This window comes from Eschrichtius robustus, chromosome 16 (assembly GCF_028021215.1).
Source record: "Eschrichtius robustus isolate mEscRob2 chromosome 16, mEscRob2.pri, whole genome shotgun sequence".
In the NCBI taxonomy this organism is placed as follows: domain Eukaryota; kingdom Metazoa; phylum Chordata; class Mammalia; order Artiodactyla; family Eschrichtiidae; genus Eschrichtius; species Eschrichtius robustus.
In genome coordinates, this window is record NC_090839.1 from 25,216,271 (window position 1) to 25,233,211 (window position 16,941).

Here is a 16,941-nt window from a genome sequence, read left to right on the forward strand (position 1 = left end):
CCTGCTGTCTGAAAGTAGAGCATTCCTATGAAACTTTTCCTAAGCCTAAATGGTGTAAAGCAAACAAGCAATTACCTTAGGACACATTTTACTAGTAGATGCACAAAATAAGTCAAGATAAAGCACAGATGCTTACAGACACAGGTCAAAGCTATGGCGGCTTGATGCTGAGATGCTGAGTATAGTTCCCGGGCAAGGAGCTTGGCGGTGTCATTCTTGCTGCTTGGTGTGCGCACCGCCTCTATAATAGTTTGCTGCAAAACAAAGGCTGAATGCTATTTTTGCTCTTTTCCTTATTTTGTAAAAGTGAAAATACTTTTTGGGATTTCTTTAATTAGTGAAAATAGGTACTAGTTGGTCTTTCATAAAAGTGAAGCAGCATATAGCAAACTTTTTCATAGAAAATGGAGGATATCTGTAGTCCCTAGGTCAAAGAGAAAGTCTCAAGGGAAACTTAAAAATACATTGAGGACTTCTCTGGTGGCGCAGTGGTTAAGAATCTGCCTGCCAATGCAGGCGACATGGGTTCGACCCCTGGTCCGGGAAGATCCCACATGCCATGGAGCAACTAAGCCCGCACGCTGCAACTACTGAAGCCTGTGCGCCTAGAGCCCATGCTCCGCAACAAGAGAAGCCTCCGCAATGAGAAGCCTGCGCACTGCAACGAAGAGTAGCCCCCTCACTCACCACAACTAGAGAGAAAGCCCACGCACAGCAATGAAGACCCAACACGGCCAAAAAATAATAAATAAAAATTTAAAAAATACATTGAATGAAAATAGAAGTATAACATATTAACATTTGTGTGGAAGCATTGCTGGGAGGGAAATTTACAGCACTAAATGCATACATTAGAAAAGAAGAAAAGTCTCAAATCAATAATCTAAGCTCCTACCTCAAGAACATAGAAAAAGCAGAGCGAAATAAACTTAAAGCAAGCAGAAGGAAGGAAACAGTAAGGATAAGACCAGAAACCCATGAGTTGAAAACAGAAAAACAATAGAGAAATTCAGTGAAACCAAAAGCCAGCCCTTTGAAAAGGTTGATAAAATTGACAAACCTCTAGGAAGGCTGACAAAGAAAAAAGAGAGAAAAGATATAAATTACCAATATCGGTAATGAAACAGGGGTATCACTACAGACCACATAGACATCAAGAGCATAATAAGGAGGGGGTGCATGAGGGGGAATAGAATGAAGGCCGTCAAAAGGTTCAACCTTCCAGTTATAAGATAAATTAGTACTAGGGGTGTAATGTACAACACAATAAATACAATTAACATGGCTGCATGTTATACATGAAAGTTGTTGAGAGTAAATCCTAAGAACTCTCATCACAAGGAAACATATTTTTTCTATTTCTTTAAGTTTGTATCTATATGAGATGATGGATGTTCTCTCAACTTATTGTGGTAATCATTTCATGATATATATAAGTCAAATCATTATGCTGTACACCTTAAACTTACACAGGGCTGTCTGTCAATTATATTTCAATAAAACTGGAAGAAAAAAAGAGCATAATAAGAGCACAAATAATTCTACACACATAAATTTGACATCTTCAACAAGATGGTCCACTCCTCAAAAACCACAAACTACCACAACTCATTTAACGTGAAATAGATAATTTGAATAGCCCTATAACTATTGTTAAAATCAAGACAACAGGCCCCAAATGGAGTCACTTATGCTAAGTCCCACATCATCAAACCGAAACTTAATTACAATTTCGGCCTCTTCCAGAAATGGAATCTTAAACAGGTTAATCAGGAATCACCAGGTCAGCACTAGTGAGGTAACATGCCTGATAGAACCTACCATCCCTTAAAGGAAAATTTAATTTCCTTATCCTTCTCCCTTATGCCTATAAAAGTCTTTCATTTTGTACAGCTCCTTGGAGCTCCTTTCTGTCTGCCAGATGGGATGCTACCTGATTCATGAATCATCGAGTAAAGACAATAAGATTTTTATTTTTTTAAAACAGAACTTTCTTTTTTTTAATTTTAATTTTTAATTTTTAATTTTGGCTGTGTTGGGTCTTCATTGCTGTGCACTAGTTGTGGCGAGCAGGGGCTACTCTTTGTTGTGGTGCATGGGCTTCTCATTGCGGTGACTTCTCTTGTTGTGGAGCATGGGCTCTAGGCACATGGGCTTCAGTATTTGTGGCACGTGGGCTCAGTAGTTGTGGCTCGTGGGCTCTGAAGCACAGGCTCAGTAGTTGTGGCACACGGGCTTAGTTACCCCTGCGGCATGTGGGATCATCCCGGACCAGGGCTCGAACCCGTGTCTCCTGCATTGGCAGGCAGATTCTTAACCACTGCGCCACCAGGGAAGTCCCCAATAAGATCTTTAAAATTAATTCAGTTGAATTTTGTTTTTTAACACTATTAAGGAAACTGAATTCATAATTTAAAAACTCTCAAGAAATTTCCAGGCCCAGATAGTTTCATTGGAGAATTCTACAAAAGTGGTTTTTTTGTTTTGTTTTTTTTTTTGGCCACGCCACATGGCTTGTGGGATCTTAGTTCTCTGACCAGGGATGGAACCTGTGCCACCTGCAGTGGAAGGGCAGAGTCCTAACCACTGTACTGACAGGGAATTCCCTCTACCAAAGTTTTAAAGAAGAATTAACACCAATTCTACACAACCTCTTCCATAAAATAGAAGAGGAGGGAACACCTCCCAATTCATTTTAAGAAGCTATATTATCCTGATACCAAAACCAGACAAAGACATACAAAGAAAGAAAACTACAGCCCAATATTACTCCTGAATATAGATGCAAAATTCCTTAACAAAGTTTTAGCAAATAGAACTCAGTAATAATAAAAATAACTGTGGGACTTATTCTAAGGATGGAAAGTTGGCTGCATATTTCAAAACCAATCAATGTAATCCACTATTTTAACAGTCTAAAGAAGAAAAACGTCATGAGATCAATTGATATCAGAAAAAGCACATGACAAAATTCAACTCTGTTCATGATTTTTTAAAAAAAACACTAGAAAAATAGGAATAGAGAAGAACTTTCTCAACTTGATAAGAGCATCTACAAAAAGTCTATGGCTAATGTACTTAATGGTGAAAGATAATACTTTCCACCTAAAATCGGGAACAAGGCAAGGATGTCTATTCTCATCATTCTTATTCAATACAGTGCTGAACATTCTAGTCAGTGCAGTAAGGCAAAAGGAAAAAAAGGCATACAGATCAGAAAGGAAAAATAAAATGTCCCTATTTGTAGGTGACATGATTGGTTACATAGAAAATTCCAAGAATCTACAGAAAACAAAACAAAGCTTCCATAATATGTAAGTTCAGCAAGGGTAATCTTATATCAGCAGGATATAAAAGAACCACACAAATATCAATTGTATTTCTATACATTAGCAACGAACCCATGGACACCAAAACTAAAAATGCAATATCATTCAGAAGGAGGAAGAGGAGAAAAAGAAGAAGAAATACTTAGGTATAAATCTAACAGAATATGGACAGGACTTGTATGCTGAAAACTGCAAGACACTGATAAGGGAGAAAAAGAAGATCTAAATAAATGGAGAAACATACAATGTTCTTGGGTTGGAAGAATCAATATCCTCAAACTGATATATGGTTTAATATAATTCCTACCAAAATTCCTGTAAGATTTTTTTTAGTAGATATAGACAAGGTTATGCTAAAATTTATATGGAAAGGCAAAGGAACTGGAACAGCTAAAACAAGTTTGAAAAAGAAGAATAAAATGGGAGAAATCAGTTAACTTGCTTTCAAGACTTAATAGCTACAGTAATCAAGACTGTAGGGACAGACACATAGATCAATGGAACAGAATAGAGAACTCAGAAATAGATGGAAATAAATGTACCCAACTGATTTTTGACAAAGGTGCAAAAATAATTCAGTGGAGGAAAGATAACCAACAAATGGTGCTGGAACAATTGAACACTCGTGGGCAAAACAAGCAAATGAACAAACAAAAAGCAACGACAAAAGAACCCCTCAAACTAAACCTCATGCCTTATACCAAAATTAACCCAAAATGAATCATGGACTTAAATGTAAAATGCAAACTATAAAACTTTTAGAAAGCATCATAGGAAAAAATCTTTGGGATCTAGGGCTAGGCAAAGAATTCTTAGCTTAAAAACAAAAGCATGGTCCATAAAACAAAAAATTGATAATTGGATTACATCAAAATCGAAAACTTTTGCTTTGCATAAGTCCTTGTTAAGAGAATAAAAGGGAATTCCCTGGTGGTCCAGGGGTTAGGACTTGGCGCTGTCACTGCCATAGGCCTGGGTTTAATCCCTGGTTGGGGAACTAAGATCCCGCAAACCACGCAGCATGGTAAAAAATAAAAAGTAGGGAGAGAGAGAGAGAAAGAGAATAAAAAGACAAGCTATAGAATAGGAGAAAATATTTGCAAACTATACATACAGCACGGGGCTGGTATCTAAAATATATAAAGAACTCTGAAAACTCAACAGTAAAAAAAACTCCAAACAGTTCAATTAGAAGATGGGCAAAAGACATGAAAGCGATATTTCACCAAAGAGGATATACAAATGGCAAATATACATATGAAAAAAATGTTCAACATCATTAGCCATTAGGGAAATGCAAATTAAAACCACATGAGTATTACGATACGTCTATCAGAATGGCTAAAATAAAAAATAATGACAACACCAAACGGTGGCAAGGTTGTGGAGAAACTGAATCACTCCTTCATTGCTGGTGGGCAAGTAAAGTGGTACAGCCTCTCTGGAAAACAGTTTGGCAACTTATTCTCATGAAACTGAACATGCAATTACCATACAACCCAGCAATTGCACTCACTTCTGAGCATTTATCCCTAAAAAATGAACACTTATATTCACATGAAAATCTGTACACAAATATTCATAACTGCTTTATTTGTAATAGTCAAAAACTGGAAACAAACCAGATGTCTTTCAGTAGATGACTGGTTAAACAAAGTAGTGCACCCATATTAAGGAATACTACTCAGGGGTAAAAAGGAATGAACTATTGACAGATGCAGTAACCCAGATGAATCTCCAGAGAATTATGCTGAGTGGAAAAAGCCAATCCCAACAGGTTACACAGTGCATGATTCCATTTATATAACATTCTTGAAATGACAAAATTATAGAAATGGACCACAGATTAGTGGTTGCCAGGGGCTCAGAAGGGGGTAGGAATAGGAGAGAAGTGGGTGTGACATGAGGGATTCTTGTGGTAATGGAAATGTTCTGTATCTTGACTGTATCATTGTCAATATCCTGGTTGTGATTTTGTACATTGTTTTGCAAGATGTTACCATTGGGGGAAACCAGGTAAAGGGGCCATGGAATCTCTCTCTACTATTTCTTTTTTTTTAAGTATTTTAAAAATTAATTAATTAATGAATCAATTTGGCTGTGCTGGGTCTCAGTTGTGGCACGTGGGATCTTCGTTGCTGCATGCAGGATCCTCGTTGCGGTACGCAGGATCTTTTAGTTGCGGCATGCGGGCTCTTTAGTTGTGGCATGCAGATTCTTAGTTGTGGCATGCATATGGGATCTAGTTCCCTGACCAGGGATCGATCCTGGGCCCCCTGCATTGGGAGCGCGGAGTCTTAAATTTTCAGCGGGAGGTTCTCACTAGGTTTATTCTGAAGCAGGACACTTTTGTTCTGATGATAAAGAAATGTATATTTAAATTATGTATCATTTTCACTTACTAAATTAGCGAAAAAGAAAACAAAAGAAGTCCACCAGGACTTCCCTGGTGGCGCAGTGGTTAAGACTCCTTGCTTCCAATACAGGGGGTCCAGGTTTGATCCCTGGTCAGGGAACTAGATCTCACATCCATGCTGCAACTAAGAGTTCGAATGCCACAACTAAGGAGCCCGCCAGCTGCAACTAAGACCCCGCACAACCAAAAATAAATTTTAAAAAGAGATGGGCTTCCCTGGTAGTGCAGTGGTTAAGAATCTGTCTGCCAATGCAGGGGACATGGGTTCGAGCCCTGGTCTGGGAAGATCCCACATGCCGCAGAGCAACTAAGCCTGTGCGCCACAACTACTGAGCCTGTGCTCTAGAACCCATGAGCCACAACTACTGAAGCCTGCACAGCTAGAGCCCGTGCTCCGCAACAAGAGAAGCCACCGCAATGAGAAGCCTGCACACCGCAAGGAAGAGTAGCCCCCGCTCACCACAACTAGAGAAACCCCACATGCAGCAATGAAGACCCAACGCAGACAAAAATAAATAAATAAATTATTTTAAAAAAGAAAGAAAACAAGGATAATATAAATGATGATGAACATGCAGTGACAAACAGATGACTTTTATTTTTTATTTTTTATTTTTTTTTAATTTGTAAATATTGTACAAATTTTAATAGCTTAAATTGTATATACAGCCAAATAAAAACTTGCATTAATGACTGGTGGAACTGGTGTGATAGGATCAGTGTGCCACGCTCCTTTTTCTTAACTCGGGCCGTAGACTCGAGAGTGGCCTGGAATCTCCAGGAGTGAGGGTTTACTTACACAAGCCAGCACTGTTCTTGGGCACAATGTTGAATATTAAGGTACTAGGAAGATATACCCATTTTACATATGAAGAAACTGAACCCCAGAAAGGTTAAGTACCCTGCCTTAGGTCAGAGCAAGTAGGGGAGCCAGGCTCTGAACACTGTCTTAAGCCAGCTTGCTGCTGAGGTGGGGTGGGAACTCGGGCCTTTGGCCCTTGTGACTCCCAAGGATGAGGCAAGTGTGAAGGTTCCTTGGCTGGGGTGGGATGGGATGGCAGAGACAAAAGGTCACATCTTCCTGCCTGCAAACCCCCTGTCCAGCCTTGATACTAGGTCAGCAACCCGGGAAGGATGGCCCTGTGCTGGGCTGCTAGGAGCGCTCGAGGAGCCCCTTGTGGGCAGACTAGCTAAAGCTAATCAATTAATTTGCTGGAGCTGGAAACCCAGTCAGACCCAACTCTTAATATGGAATGGAATAGAGGTAACTGGCCTTTTTGCCTCTCCATGGGTAAAAGGAATGAGCCGAGGGGCTGACGTGCACTACACTTGGAACTGAAGACCTCCAGGACCCACGTCTGAGTCGTGTTGTGTTCTCTGTAGCCTCTATCAAGTCAGGTCTGACCTAGAGCAAGGGCTCAGGGATTTTTTGCCGCGGTGAGGGTCTGCGGGCCAAGGAAGGAATGTACCCAATGGGTCTGCCCTGTGCTACCCTCCTGTAAACTGGGCTGGGCTACTCCTTCCAACAGAGGGGCAGTCAACAACCTCTACAGCTTGAATAGCTGAGTCCAAGGAGCTCCAATGAAGGGAAAGCAGGAACACGCCAAAGTGGGGGGGCGGGGGAATTAATGCTCCCCCCTAGCTTGGCTGTTCCTGGTGGGTCTCCAATATTAGACAGCCCTCCCCCAGTGCTGGCACCTATACAGAATCCCATTTCCTCCTTTATGCAAACAAGGCCTGCTCCACAGCCCTCACCCTGGTCTCTGTGCCCCTTTCCCCTAGCTGCCTCAATAGCCACTTCCCTCCTGAGATCCCCGGCACTCCAGTCGCAAGGGGACACTGGTTGTGCAGGCTGCCCAGCTGGGCTTCAGAAGCCCTTCTCCAGAAGCCAGGCTCTGAGCTGCTGGTCAAAGTAGCCCTTGACCCGAAGGGTACCTGTCACCTCATTGACCTGGGTGATAGGTGTCTTCCCCAGCAGCGGGCTCAGGAAATCTTCCACATCCTTCTGCAGGGCCCAAATGTCCCCCTTCACCTTCCGGATCACAGTCATCTGACGGTTTCCATGCGTGATGTCCTTGTAGACTGGGATGCTGTGCATACGAGAGCGTCGCACAAAGTAGGGCAGGTTGGGTGGGGGGTCTCTGGGGGGCTGCCAACCACTAGGAGTGGGATAATGTTCATGCTTTGGGGGCTTTGGGATGCTGGTGGGGGGTAACAGGCGCTCCACAAAACGGTATTCATCCACAGACTCCACGAAGCTGGGGTAATCAGGAGGCCCCTGGGTCAGTCGCCGCAGCCCGCAGCCCGGCGGGACACCGGTTCTCCAGCCCCGCTGCACAGCCCGAAACATGGTCGCTGCCATCTTGAACTCCTCAATAGATGACTTTTAGAAAACAACATGGCAATAAAATCAGGAGAATCTTTAAAAATGCTTCTGTCCAGGGCTTCCCTGGTGGCGCAGTGGTTGAGAATCTGCCTGCCAATGCAGGGGACACGGGTTCGTGCCCTGGTCTGGGAAGATCCCACATGCCGTGGAGCAACTGGGCCTGTGAGCCTCAATTACTGAGCCTGCGCGTCTGGAGCCTGTGCTCCGCAACGAGAGGCCGCGGTAGTGAGAAGCCCACGCACCGCGATGAAGAGTGGCCCCCGCTTGCCACAACTAGAGAAAGCCCTCGCATGGAAACGAAGACCCAACATAGCCATAAATAAATAAAAATAAATTTAAAAAAAATAAATTAAAAAAAAATGCTTCTGTCCTTTGGTCAAATTACTCCAAATTCTAGGATTTTTTTTCCCAAGGAAATTATCCAAAATATATGGGAAATTCTGCATGAATGAACAACTCATTGTACTTCTAATAGTGAAAAAATGGAAAACCCCTATTACTCCATGAGAGTGGTGTGACATATCCACTCTAAGTGCACTTTTTAAAAAAAATTAATGAATGAATTAATTTATTATTTACTTTTGGCTGTGTTGGGTCTTCGTTGCTGCCCTCGGGTTTTCTCTAGCTGTGGTGAGCGGGGGCTACTCTTCATTGCGGTGCGTGGGCTTCTCGTGGTTTCTCTTGTTGCAGAGCACAGGCTCTAGGCGCACAGGCTTCAGTAGTTGTGGTGCACAGGCTTAGTTGCTCCGCGGCATGTGGGATCTTCCTGAGCCAGGGCTCGAACCCGTCTCCCCTGCATTGGCTGGTGGATTCTTAACCACTGCGCCACCAGGAAAGCCCCCTTCTATGTGCACTTTTAAAAGATTATCCTCTGGACTTCCCTGGTAGTCCAGCAGTTAGGACTCCACGCCCCCAATGCAGGGGTCCCGGGTTCGATCCCTGGTGGGGGAACTAGATCTTGCATGCCACAACTAAAAGATCCCACATGTGGCAACTAAGACCTGGCTCAGCCAAATAAATAAATGAACACTAAAAAAAAAAAAATTATCCTCAAACATATTCACTTTTCTTGTTGGAGTATAGGTTACATGTGTATGCATTTGCCAAAATTCATCCAGATAATACTTAAGTTCTGTGCATATCACTGTATATAAAATACCCCTCAACTAAAAATGAAAAGAAGGTCACATATTATATGATTGCACTTATATGACATGTTCAGAATAGGTAAACCTATCAAAACCGAAAATACATTGGTTAGTGGTTGCCAGAGGCTGGTGGGAGGGAAGAATAGGAATGGATTTCTAATGGGTAGAAGGTTTCTTTATGGGGTGATGAAATGTTCTGGAATTAGATCATGGTGATGGTTGCACAATCTCGGTGACTATACCAAAACGACTGAACTGTACATTTAAAAATGGTGAATTTTATGCTCTGTGAATTATATCTCAAAACAGTGGAGGAAAATTATCCTCATATAGTGACATAAAAATTATATGACTATATTTATGTATATAAAAATATATATATATATATTTTTTTTTCCTTAGGCTTTTAAATTTATTTATTTATTTTTGCTGTGTTGGGTCTTCGTTTCTGTGCGAGGGCTTTCTCTAGTTGCGGCAAGCGGGGGCCACTCTTCATCACGGTGCGCGGGCCTCTCACTATCGCGGGCTCTCTTGTTGCGGAGCACAGGCTCCAGACGCGCAAGCTCAGTAGTTGTGGCTCACGGGCCCAGTTGCTCCGCGGCATGTGGGATCTTCCCAGACCAAGGCTAGAACCCATGTCCCCTGCATTAGCAGGCAGATTCTCAACCACTGCGCCACCAGGGAAGCCTATAAAATATATATATTAAAGGTAAAGACGACAAGGCAAAATATAAAAAATACAGTAAGCAGTGATGGCACTGTCGGGTGGTGGGTGCAGGATTGTGTGGCTCTGTCAGACCCTCCTGTGCCCCACTTCGGATTCTCTCCACCTCACCTGCCTCTCATCCCAGACCTGCTGGGGAAACCAATTCTGCACAGGCTCCTACTAGTTTCCTGCAGGTCATCCCCGGCTGTGCCTGCCCCAGGACTGGCCCATACCTTTAGCTCCCCTCCCAAGGTTTCTTGCTCAGGGCATTTGCATGCATCTCCTGGAAGCTCAGGCAGGTTAATGACCTGTGGGGAGACACTAGGACCTGTTGGGGTCGGAAGCTGGTGGATCAATAATTCCCCCTTTTTTCTCTCAAATGAATGGTACAAACGATGTATATCTGCGTGAATGTCACGGTCTCAAAGTCCCATGGACGCAAAATTCCAGCAGAGCACGATGTATGGATTTCAGCAAGACTCAAGGAGAGCACAAACCAGTACAAACCAGAGCTTGATTTGAACACAGAAAAACCTTAACAACCAAGGGACTCTGCCATGTCTTTCTCATGTTACTCTGTATTAGCCAAACACACTGAAAATGCAGAAGGAAAGGAAAGATGGGGAAATCCATAGTTCCTTTTCCTTTTGGTCCTTCCTTACCAGTAAGCTGAGGGCAGAGTGCTGATAAAATGTGCACATATAATGTGCACATATCAAAAAGTAAAATGAAGTTGTTTTTTCTTTTCCTTGGCGCAGTGCGGCTTGCAGGGTCTTAGTTCCCCCACCGGGGGAAGCACCAAGTCCTAACTTCTGGACCGCCAGGGAAGTCCCAAAGTAAGTTTTTTTGCGTGCACTGTTTACTCTTTCTGGTTAGAACAAAACACATATGCATATACAAGCTATGAAATACAAATTCTGTAATTTTGGTGATTCTACATATGAACTAAATGCTCTTATATTTACCTTTAAAACTGCATTGTACAATGTAAATATGAATGGTAAAATTTAAATTAAAATTTTTTCTTTACTTATTGTGACATTAAATAGCAAATAAAAAACATGATAAGTCAGGAGAGAAACTGCGGAAGAGAAGGAAAGCTCTATATCTGTATCTTAGTACTTTGATGGCACTCTCCCCTCCCCCTAGTGCTTTTTTGTTTTTTTTGGCTGAGCCTTGGGGCTTGTGGGATCTTAGTTCCCCAACCAGTGATTGAACCTGGGCCCTTGGCAGTGAGAGCTCGGAGTCCTCACCACTGGACGGCTGGGGAATTCTGCGCCCCCCCACAACGCTTTTTGAACAAGGGCCTTGCATTTTCACTCTACACTGGGCATCGCAAATTATGTAGCTAGCTGTGGGTATAGAAACACATTTCATTCAGTTCCTCAGGTGGTTCCAAGGTGAGATGGAGCAGCCCAGAGCGGTGGCTAGCCAAGTGATACAGCTGCCCACTTGGTCATTCTCTGCTCTGCTCCCTCATCCTCCCTCAGTCTGCACCCTTGGATCACACACCCTAAAGGTCCAAACTTAAACCTATGTCGTGAGTTCTACTTTCTATGAAACTCAGGCTAAGACAGATGCTTTTTTCCCCCTGTTCTCTATTTTTCAACTTCTCTCTGTTAGAATGAAAAATAAATTTGATTTATTGTCCAAAAGGTAAAATGTAACTACATTCATTCATTCAACCAGTCAACCAGACAACAAATTAAGCATCTACTATGTGCCAGGATGATTTTTTTGTTTTTGTTTTTCTTTTTTTTTTTTTGGCCACGAGGCACGGCATGCAGGATCTTAGTTTCCTGACCAGAGATTGAAACTGTGCCCCCTGCAGTGGAAGACAGGAGTCCTAACCACTGGACCTTCAGGGAATTCCCCAGGATGATCTTCCTAGGAACCCAAGGGACCAAAGTAGGGCTGACAACACTGCTGCAATGGGAAACACAGTGTCTCAGGTTGGAAGGGATTTCAGAAGTCTCAGGTTGGAAGGGCTTCTCTCTCTCCACTGAGTCATGGAAAAAGAATAATAAAGCTACATTTTGGCACACCTGATTTATAGGAAGATCAGTGGCTTATCATGCAAAGGGTCAGGAAGAACTTTCTAAGCAGAAGGAATAGCATGTGCAAAGGCCTTTGGGCAGGACAAAAAAATCCTTATCTGAAATTGCTTGTTCATTTCTTTGTTATTTTCCACCCCTTGCCCACTAGAATGCAAACTCCATGAGGGCAGGGGCTGTGTCTGGCTTGAACACAGCTGCATTCTCAGAAGCTAGCTCAGTGCCTGGCAGTTAGTAGAACTTGATCAATACTTAATGAATGAATAAATGAAGGACCTCAACTTCTGTTTTTTTTAATATTTATATTATTATTTTTAAAAGTTAACCAGGGTCTGTGCTGGATCCTGGGGCTAAAGAGGAAGAGCCCTGCCCCCCCCCACAAAGATGGTATGAAACAATGTGGAAAGTACAGTGCTAGAGTTGCATTAGGGATTTTGTGGGAGCACAGAGGAGATATCTATTCTGGCCTGGGTGGGGGTGTCAAGGAAGGGCCGGGCTTTAAAGGACAAATGGGACTTTGACAGGAAGTCTGGGGTCAGGGAGCATCCAGGGAGAAAGGGGAGAATATCAAGGCAGGAAAGAACATGGTATGGGAGAACCATCCATAAGTGTTGAGTTGCTGTAATGTGAACTGTGATGCTGTTGGGGGCAAAGAGACAAGGTGAGGTGCATGGCAGGGACCACACCAAGGGGGGCCTTGAAGGTGCTTGGACCTTCTCCTGAGGCCAGCAATCTCCGAAAGTTTTGTTCAAATGAACTTAAAATACATACATTAGCAAATATGTCCTTAGCTGATATCTCCCAAAGCACGATATACACTTAGGATGGATTTTTGTCATTAACTGACACCATTACTCTCACTTGGTCTGTATGTCTGACCTTTGTCTGAGGTCAGCGTCATGTGAGGTAGCAGAGACTTCCTGAGGGAAGGGGGTCCACACCTGGGAGGGGTGGGCAGTGGAGTCCTTACCCCCACCTTTCAGAATTCTGCAATACACTGTTGTGTGTAGTGTGTGCCTCTATCAGGCTAAGCAAACATAAATATCATGTTACCAGTTTTCCTATATTAGCCCCACAAAATGGACAATTGGCTTCAAAATATTCCTGCAAAGCAATGGCAAGTTCCAGATAATGCTAAAGTTACAACAGCGAACAAATAGAAAAGGGTGAAGCTGACAGTTCTCCTCCTCTTCATGTGAACTCCTGTCCTTGTCAGTCATGTTGTAAGGAATGTAATAATATTTGAGAAGAAAAAATTGATCAAAAAGACACTTTAGAGACCACTGCTTTAGGCAACTGGAAGCCAATGAACAGTTTTAAGCAGGAGGAAGATATAGGCGTATTTGTGTTTTCAAAATATCACTCTGGGGAATTCCCTGGCGGTGCAGTGATTAGGGCTCGGTGCTGTCACTGCTATGGACCGGGTTCGATCCCTGGTCTGGCACCTAAGATCCTGAAAGCCACGTGGTGTGGCCAAAATATATATATGTGTGTGTGTATATATATTATCACTCTGGCTATAGGGTTGAGGATGAATGGGACACAGCTAGGCTGGATGCTTGAAGACCAGTGAGGAGGCTGGTGCACTGATCCAGCTGGGAGGTGATGAAGGATGGAATCAGGCTGTTGGTCATGGGGTAGAGAGGGGGGAACGGATTTTATAGCTCTCTCTCTCTCTGTTTTTTTTTTTTTTGGTCGCACCGCGAGGCTTATGGGATTTTAGTTCCTCCACCAGGGATTGTATCCTGGCCCTTGGCAGTGAGAGTTTGGAGTCCTAACCACTGGACTGCTAGGGAATTCCCTATAGCTCTATTGATGATGATAAAATGTGCAATTACTTGGTGGAGGGAGGTGCCAGTCAGTCAATCAGACGAAGGACACAAGAGGCAGTAGAACAAGATAAGGGGGCCAATGTCCACCTCTTCCATTTACCATTGTACTAGAAGTCCAGCCAGTGCAGTAAGGCAAGAAAAAAAAGACAAAACAGTGTCAGGATTGGAAAAAAAAAAACCAAAATTATCCTTGCTTACAGAGGATATGATTGTGTACATAGTTAACACGAGTATTTAAAAGCAAGTAAGAGTTCAAGGCTGCTGAACAGAAGATCAATCTACCAAAAGCAATCCATTTGTAAACACCTGCCACAAACATCTAAAAAATAAAAAAATTTTAAATAACATAAAAAACACCTAGAAATCAACCTAACAAAATATATTCAGGATCTTTATAGAGAAAAATAAGTAACTTTGTTTTAAAAATTTATTTATTTTTTATTTATTTTTGGCTACGTTGGGTCTTCATTGCTGCATGGGTTTTCTCTAGTTGCAGAGAGCGGGGGCTAGGCGCATGGGCTTCATAGTTGTGGCACGCAGGCTCAGTAGTTGTGGTGCATGGGCTTAGTTGCTCCGTAGAGTGTGGGATCTTCCCAGACGAGGGCTCGAACCTGTGTCCCCTGCATTGGCAGGCAATTCTTAACCACTGCGCCACCAGGGAAGTCCCGAGAAAAATAAATAACTTTATTGAAATACACTAAAGAAGATCTAAATAAATGGAGAGAGAAAAAAACCCAAAAACACAAAATAAAATAAATAAGTGCAGAAATACATACAAATATATAATACATATATAAAAATATATATCAATATATACATCAATATGTACCATGTTAATGTTGATATACTCAATGACATAAAGATGTTAACTCTCCCCCTAAGTAATTTACAGATTAACACAATTTTAGTAAAAATTCAAAAAAGCTTTTTTTCCCCTAAAACTTGACAAGGTGACTCTAAAATGTCTAAGACAGTGCAAGATGCTCTTTTTTTTTTTTTTGGCTATACTGCACGGCTTGCGGAATCTCAGTTCCCTGGTCAGGGACTGAACCCAGGCCACAGCAGTGAAAAGCCAGAATCCTAACCACTAAGCCACCAGGGAACTCCCACAAGATACCCTTGAAGAAGAACAAGGTGTGAGGACTTCCCCTACCAAATCAAGATTTATTATAAATCTTTAGTAATTTAACAGTGCATATACAGATCAATGTGTCAAAATAGAGAGATAGGAATAACCCGTGGATTTATGGACACTTAATGTATGACAGAGATGGCCCTATAGGTCACTGGGAGAAGGATGCACTATCCCATAAGTGGTGCTGGGACAACTGCTTATCCTTATGGGAAAAAAATGAAATAGAATTCCTACCTCACACCACATGCATATTTGAACTATAAAACTTTGGGATAACAATATAGGAGAAATTCTTTATGACTTTGGGGTATATAGGTTTTCTAAAACAAGACAAAAACTGCCACTAACACTACGGGAAAAGATTGATAAATCTGACTATATTAAAACTAAGAATTTTTATTTATCAAAAAACAACAGAGAGGGTGAGAACACAAACCACAAACCTGGAGAAGATATTTGCATCACATATAATTAGCAAAGGACTAGTATCCAGAATATGTAAAGAATTCCTATTAGCTGAAAAGAAAAACAAACCACCTAGTTTTAAACAGGCAAAGACATGAATGGAACTTTTACAGACAAAGACTCCCAGAAGGGTTATAACATATGAACAGATGCTCTACCTCATTAGTCACAGTAGTCAAAGAAATGCAAATTAAAACCACAATGAGAAATCATTTCATACCTGCCAGATTGGAGAAAAAAAAAATTGGTATGCTGATAAGGGCATAAAACAAGAGTTTTTATCCACTGCTGGTCAGAGTATAGACTGATGCAACCACTTTAGGAAACAGTTTCATATTACCTAGTTAAGTTGGACACGAGCATATCTGTTCAAGTAATTCAACTCCCAAATTCTATCTATCTATCTATATCTATCCCTGTATTGATCTATACACACACATAAGAATGTTAGAGCAGTATTCTTTGTAGTAGCAAAAAACTGAAACAGGGACTTCCCTGCTGGCGCGGTGGTTAAGAACTCACCTGCCAATGCAGGGGACACGGGTTCGATCCCTGGTCCGGGAAGATCCCACATGCTGCAGAGCAACTAAGCCCGTGCGCCACAACTACTGAAGCCCGCGCGCTCCAGGGCCCGCGTGCCTCAACTACTGAGCCTGTGTGCAGCAACTACTGAAGCCCGCGCACCTAGAGCCCGTGTTCTGCAACAAAAAAAGCAACCACAATGAGAAGTCTGCGCACCGCAACAAAGAGTAGCCCCCCTCTCGCCGCAACTAGAGAAAGCCCACGTGCAGCAACGAAGACCCAGCGCAGCCAAAAATAAATAAAAAACAAAAAACAAAAAAACCCTGAAACAACCCAATGTCCATCAACAATAGAATGAATAAATAAGTGGATTACACAGAAATGAAAATAAATGAACCATACCTACAGTATATACATGAATGACTCTCAAAAGCAATGTTGAAAGCAAGTTGCAGAAGAATATATACAGTATGATTTCATTTATACAAGGGCAAAACACAGTCAAAACTAAACAATGTATTATTTAGGATAGTCATATAGGTAGTAACATCCATTTTTAAAAAGCAAGGGAACGATAAAGACATTAAACCTTAATCACTGTAGTGCTAACTCCAGGGAGAAGGGGCATGTAATTGAGAAGTGAAACAGGCAGTGTCTGGGGTACGGCAGTGTTTTATTCCATGAACACTGGGATTACCTGGATATAAGTGGTCACAATAGCCATAAGTGTGGGTGAGATGGGCCTGGAAGATGGAGCAGAGTAAGAGAAAAAAGGAACATCAACACTTGAAGTCGCTAGTGAAGGATAGGAAGTTGCTTAGGCCAGAGAAGTTACCCTGTGGAGAGTGGGAGGAGAGTCAGGAAAGTGGAGGCCAAGGGCACATTGTGTGCAGCAGTGAGGTGGGTTGGGATGCAGGCTGAGGCACATCCTTTGGATTCAGCCAGGTT

At 42.3% G+C, this 16,941-nt stretch overlaps 1 pseudogene; it reads right to left on the bottom strand.

The window, feature by feature from the left end:
* Positions 1 to 7,426: 7,426 nt before the first annotated feature.
* LOC137749968 (large ribosomal subunit protein mL49 pseudogene) lies at positions 7,427 to 8,111 on the bottom strand (annotated as a pseudogene).
* Between the last annotated feature and the right edge of the window lie 8,830 nt (positions 8,112 to 16,941).